Raw genomic sequence first — 7,279 nt, 5'->3', positions numbered from 1 at the left:
GGGCGGGGGTGAAAACACTCAAAATTTAGTTAAATTTTTTTTCAAATACTCCAGTCTTTTAGAAGCAGTATCTGAGTTGCATTCGTCTCTTAAAATATGTCTTGGTCGACAAACTATCAGTTGCTTTTTAAGCAGACAACCAAGATTTTTAACTTATTGAGAAGTTGAAAAATTAACGAAATTCCAAATATAGAAAATTTTCATAATGACCCTGGAATGTTTGAAAAACTTCACAATTCGAAAAAGGAAATGAGTATTACAGACAAAAATTAAAAATGCTCAATTTGGATCAAAATTCCGTTAAAGCAAAGTTTTTACACCATCTGTGGTTGAAAACTCAAACAGGTTTGAAAAAAGTACAATGAACATTTTCATTGACGCAGTTTTGAATCCTATGAATGATATAACATGTGCAAAAACTTTCATGTCCAATGATAAAAAAAATGATACTCTGTATAATGGTTCAGGAACGAATTACAACCCAAGTTCTGATGAAACAGTGGACAGTCCAATTTGTCTCTTTTGTGAAGGAAATTGGAATACTTTGTATAAAGATGAATATATATAAACTTCCTAAAGAAGAGCCACTTAGGGAAGAATGGTTATTTGTAAAAGAACGCTATTGCATAAATATAAAGCGATGAAAATGGCAATTTCGCAAATATATCTGGGTGCAGAGGTGGTGATTATATACCTTTTTTTTATGCATCCAAGAATATACAAAGTTGATCGCAATTGCCTTGCCTTTGCTTCTTTCAATAGCATCATGTGAACGTGGTTTTGAGACATTAAATCATATAAAATCAAAAAAGAGGGCTCAACTTGGTGATGACAATCAGGACACCCTAGTATAAGATCATGCGATGTGATATGGGTTTTGAACTGGCTGTTAAGATATGGGAACAAAAAGTCGCTGAAAAAAATTAGAGTCTATAAATATATACATACACTATATGTATGATTAAGTTGGTTCTTGTTATATATATCGTACCTTTTTATATATTTGCACAGGGTTGTTTGGTTTAAACCTTGGTTTTAACCAAGTGGTTTTTTTCAAAAAATCAAAAGTTGCCTAAATATCATTTTTTTCCTTGAAAAATATCATATTGGTTCATTATTAGCCAAAATGTTTCATTTTTACCACATTTTATATCCTTGGGGTACATTCTGATGTTATATCTTTAAATGACATAAGATTTTATAAGCGGTTTTTTTCAAAAAGTCTCATAAAAGTGGCCAGAATATATATATTTTTTTCATATGAAGTATCTTGGTTATTTAAAGTTATATACAAAAGCCAAAATTTCTCATTCTTACCACATTTTCTACCCTTTGGGTACATTCTGATGCTCTATCTTTAGCAAATTCATGAATAAGGATTGCATCACACATCTAAATGATAATCACACATCTAATGGTGTATTATCTCGCGGGGTTTCTTTTTCCCTTCACAAAGAAGCAGCAACAGTAGTGACACCATCATGCTAGGGGCAGGTGGTCCAATAAAGACATCAGCTGTCCTAAAAGGACAAAGACCAGTGTACTAGTAGTTACATAATCTATTTTGTGTATATCTATTTGTGCAGTATAATCTATTTTGTGCAACCACATCATTTTGGCACTTCCACAGCATCAGTGTGTGGATAGAAAAGCTTCTATCAAGATGCACATTGCAATACCAGCAAAGCAGCTGCTGAAAACCCATTTTGACAGGATGCACCTTAACCCTTTTAACTTCTGGCTGTGGGGGGTACCTCAAAATGTCAAACAGTGGTCAGATTGCAAAATTTGGTGAATTGCAATCTCCAACACATCCCCTATATGTTAGAAGTTCCTCAGGAATATTAACGGGGGGCGCGTTTGGTTTAATAAAGCTGAATTGCAAGCACATCCACATCATGACCATGCATACTCCGATTCTGTTGTTGAACAACAATTTTTGTGCTTTCAACCTCAGGTTGGACAACATATTTAACATTTCTTAAGTAAGTTGTAGTTATTTGTTCAATTACTTCGTTTTTTGTGATGTTTCCATGAATTATGAAATCGTGGAATGCTATAATTAAGGTATCATTTTTCCATGACTGGCTATCGTTTCCATTCTGCGAGCAAATTTCCCACATGTTGGATGATGTCATTAATTTTACATTTTTAAGTATTTTTTTCCCCTTTACCAAATAAAATTGCATTTTTTCAGGAATATTCATGTCAATTTCCAAGTCATTCTGACAAATGTTCTTTTTTTACAGTGTTTTGAAATCAGAACCTTAGTTATAATCACCCTGTATATCGTAAATCATTGCTAATTAATCTGCATTATTTATGCTTCATTAAATACATTATATTCACCTAATTTTTATTACTTTTTGCAAAATAGCTTCCTAATTAAGCATACATGAATATGATGCTTAATTAGGAATACATGAATTACTGAAAGTAACTGGAGAAAAACCTTTATATACTATATGATTAATAATAACATTGAAAGAATTATCAAACACACAGTAATCCATTGAGTTAAGCAAAAAATAATTAAATTGCAAAAGTTGGTTTTTGTTAAAATGTAAGAAATATTTATTGATTAATTAGTATGGGAATAGTGTTAATTACATTAATAACCATTTTATTTTAGTTAATTATTAGAAGTTTGAATGATTTTTCAGAAATTTCATTGTTTTTAATGTTGATACTATTTAAAACAAAAAACAAAAAAACGGTTTAAACCAAAAAACCCGGTTTTTTTACCAACCCTGTATTTGTATCAAATCAATATTTAGTATAATCGGTTTGATTGAATGTTCTAAGTTTTAAAGTTTAACGTATGTTTTCATTTATGTATCATGAATTTCATATAGGCTACGAATGTCTTTTGGTGTTTCACATGGTTTTCACTATGTTCCAATTAAAATTTAAAATTATTTTTTTCACTGTTAGAAAAATCCCCCCCCCCCCCAAAAAAAAAAAAAAAAAAAAATTGGGAGAGGAGTGAAATTATACTCTTCATAAATTTTTCGGATAACAGTCCGTGTTCAGAACTCATTATGAGATATTTATTTCAATCCCAATTGAATTCCGTCATCGGAAACTCCTTCATATTCCTCGGTCCCATGGTGATTGATACAAAGGGAGTACTCCTCTGTCTGAGTCCACTCAAGTTGGCAAATTCGACTAAAATTTAGTGAGAAATCAGATGAAGAGATTTGCTTTGCTTACACCACCAGCCTGAAATTCGACAATCGCGGATTTCTCGTTCCCAGCTGTGGCAAGAATATCTGTGTAGGGAAAATTCAGACATTTCGCCACAACCGAGTTAGTGATCAAGTGAGTGGTGGCTATAAAGTGAGTCGCAGAGTGAGCAAGGGAGTCAGAGAACAAGTGAATGAGCTCAGTTGGGTGAGTTAGTGTACGCAAGTAAATGAAAGAGTCAGTGAGTGAGCAAGAGATTATATAAGTAGAAAAGGGTGGGGATATTCACCGACATGGTTTAGCTGTCTTCCCCCCCCCCCCCCCCCCCGCAAAGTGGGCTATGGAAGCTATGGGTATAACAGGATCCTGTGGATTCTCTTGAGTTGGAGGAGGGCGATGAGAGAAAAATTCTGAAGAGGGTGATGGTACAAAAAGTTGGGGAAACTATAGTCACAATTTTTTTTGGATAGGAGATAGACACGGATTGGTTAAATTCAGTTATATAACCAATCCGTGCCGATCTCCTGTCTAAAAATTGGGACTATAGTTTAAACGATGTCGGTGAATGTCACCCTTTATTTACTAGATCTGCATTTCTGTTGATCAAGAACTTTGACTTCAGCACATTTCAATAACATTTGTTCCATGCTAGATCATTTTTACTTTGAAGTTTTTAAAAATTGAGAAATGAGATTTAAATTTTGTGATTCAAATCAGTTTTTTTTTTAAATCAAACCGATTTAAATCGCTGTACCTTGTACGGTTTAATTCCAAATTTTTGTGTGTGCTTAAAACGTAAGATGTTTTCTTTTTATTGTGGCAGTCACAAGAATTTTGAGTTGAAAGCTGCCAAGTTTTTGCACGATATTGCAGTTTTCTTCTTGGAGCGAAAGCTAAATAAAGCTGTTATATAGCCAACCAAGCTTATTTTTGAGTTTGTGATTAGGTGTCGGGGGTTCTTTAACGCATGGCCCCAAGCTCTTTGACAATGTGTGTTTCGTTTAGTGTCCTGCTGGCCTCATTAAAATGTAAAATATGTCCCGGGTGAAGAATTCCCTGACTTGAAACACTTATGGCCTGGCCACAGGAGTGCCTAACATAAGTGGATATAGTCTGCTCAAATCGGGGGATGACTGGCCATCTCCGCTTATGCCAATAATAAACTTTTCCACTGGGGGTGGCGATCACGCTCCCGCACTCCCCCCCCCCACCCCCGTTTCCATCTATGGGCCCTATCTGGCCCATTGTCAACTGAGAGGAGTGGGTTTCTGGCGTCCTCTGTGCCATTTATATTTTATGGAGTACGCTGGGTGTTTAATGTTTAACCCTCTCTTGAGCTGGAATATTTTGTGCTAAAAGCCACTTTGGGAAGAAAAAGGGATGGAAACGTCCCACACAGGTGGATGCAGAAAGAGAGCCCCCCACCGTTCAGTTAAAAAAATGTATTAAATTAGCATAGGCGAGGAGTGGAGCTGGATACCCCCCCCCCCCGAGAAAATACTGCGTACGGCAGTGGTTCTCAAAGTGTGTGTGTCGGTTCTGTGATTTGGGGCGATTCTTAGTTAAGTTATTGTGGGGAGCCACGCTCACACACACGACAACACACAGATATATAGGCACATTTGACTAGAGGAGGAGGAGTCGCAGGTGAAAAAAGTTTAAGAACCACTGGCGTCCACTATGTTTATGTGCTGAAAATTATTCCTGCAAAGAGGTCTATATATAACGAAAGGTTAAGAGCCTCTGCTTCTCTCAAGGGCGGAGATGTGGGGGGGGGGGGGCATTGCCTCCCCCAGTGTCAAAGGTGGAGTCGACTGATCTAATGTATATATAAATTGACATCATCATCATCGTGCCCCCCAGACTTCCAAGTCTATCTCCGCCTATGCCCTGCTTTAACCATTCCTTCAACATTACTTCTTGCTTCCTAGATCAGTGGTTCTTAACCTTTCGAAGACCTCAGCCACGTTGATTTGTTTCTGTAAGTAGGCCCTAGTTGTATCCAGCCTGGCCTAATACATTCCAAGATTGGTCATGAGCGTCAAATGTTGGAGGCTCGAAGGTTGGTCGAAATGAATGGCCAGGATTTTCCATCCCCCCCCCCCAACCTTAATGAAAGGAGCCGCCTGCCTTCCCGATCTTCTAATCTGTTCTGGCCACAAATTGGTCGGAGAACGACCAGTCACAACCCAGGGACAGCAATTGGATACTTTGTCAGACAGAGCAAGCACTCACTTCGGCACCCCTGTGTAATTTAGTAGTGAATTCACCCCCCCCCCTAGTCCAGGGCATTAGAGTCCCCAGTTACCCCCGACAACACGCATTGGTGTATTAATTTGTTCAAAGCAAATATTCGCCAAGGAACATTGTGTGCAGCTTGCCTATGCCGCTGGTGCTTCGTTGCAGCAAGGGAAAGCAAGCATGTTGGAAGCAGATATTTGCGAATGACAATTGGCAGGGTCGTCTTTAGAGCATCGTGGACCCCTACCTGACTATATGTGGTTGCTTATTAATTTGCATGTTTAATATGGAAAATCTCCTTATCACGAGGTCCCAGGGTGGGCCATGCGTTAAAACGCCAATGACTGTTGGACGAAGCAAATGGGGAAAAATAAAACAGTGAATCACTTACGTCCTGGTTTGACTAATGTCAGGGCCGCAACTAGGGGGTACAGGCAGGTCTGGTACGCTGGACTAAAGGGGGCGCAAATTTCACTCTTTAACCTCTCTTTCAACATTATGATGGGGCGCCAAAATGCGTGCATGTCCCGGCTGACCAAGCATCTAGTTGCGGCCCTGACTCCAGCCACAGCCAGGGAGAAACTGTCCTAGATTATACATAGGTTATTTAGGTGGTCATGGCTTAAACTTGCTGCCCAGGTAGATATGTAGTTGCGGTTCTGATTATTGTTTCATATTCCATGTTCAGCCTGGCCCAATGTTTCATGGGTGTCAAATGTTAGGGGTTGGAAGGCTGATCAATAACCAGGACCGTCCATTCCCACCCTAAGTCATAGGAGTCCACACCAAAATAAATCGAAGGTGGAGGGGCTCGAACCCATGGGCCAAGACGATTCTCATCTTTTTTTGCTTTTACACGTTATAAATTCATTATAAAGGGGGACCCGTAAAATATCCCAGCCTAGGGGTCGTATTCCAGGATGGGGGGTATGAGACTGATGTCTACAGCGCTTGATAATTTCGCACCGGGCCAAGTTATTTTCCTGAGGCCCTATCATCAAATTTACATCCATACTTCTCGAAAATTTCAACTACAGTTTATCTAATTTTTGTGAGGCTCTTCTCTTCTTGAGGGGCGGGGGGTGAGGTTATGATGCTAGTGCCGTCTTAAAGCATGGGCTCTCACAAAATCAGATCTGGTAGAAATTTTCGAGAATTTCCCTGGTAGGGCCTCAGAAAACTCACTTAGCTCGGGGTTCCCCCCATGATCTGGGCCGCAAGTGGGGGGGGGGCGTGGAAGCAGGAGGGGTCTCGTGTCCCGGGCGCTGGACCAGAGGGGGCGCAAATTTTATTCCCAACATTACAAGGATGGGGGGTTTGCCAAAATGCGCCTGGGTGACCAAACATCTAGTTGCGGCCCTGGCTAGTGCGTAACCATGCGTTAAGACAGCATTGCCAGGGCCCCCTAACATTACACTAGGCTGGGATCTTTAGCGGGGCTCCCTCTATGGTGAACAAAAGCGTATTAATGTCGGTTACGGTCCCGGGCACAGAAGAAAATATTGGGCCCTTTAAATAAAAAAAAGAGATAAAGTTGAGGTTTTTCGGTGCGCTTGCCCGTTGTTAAATCCGCCTCAGAGGGTGATATAGGGAAAAAGCCGGAAAATTGTAAGAATCTTCCCGTGCCTGGAACCCTGTCAGCCCTACTCTTGTGAGGGCCATTAGTGGGATCCAACGTGCATGAAAATAAATCGTACTGAGCGGGAAAACGTTATAAGCGGGATCTACTGTACATGACGTTTAACTAGCTCTAGCAGCATTTACAGCACGCACGTGTGACTTTGAATATCCAAAATTTAAAAAAAAAAAAACCTCCGGGTAGGTGAAAAGGCCACGCGCACAACGTTCCCAC

This window comes from Pholcus phalangioides, unplaced genomic scaffold, assembly GCF_987345545.1.
Source record: "Pholcus phalangioides strain wild (caught in Gottingen) unplaced genomic scaffold, Ppha-v1.0 ptg000012l_1, whole genome shotgun sequence".
Lineage (NCBI taxonomy): Eukaryota > Metazoa > Arthropoda > Arachnida > Araneae > Pholcidae > Pholcus > Pholcus phalangioides.
Note: the sequence above shows the minus strand (reverse complement) of the source record.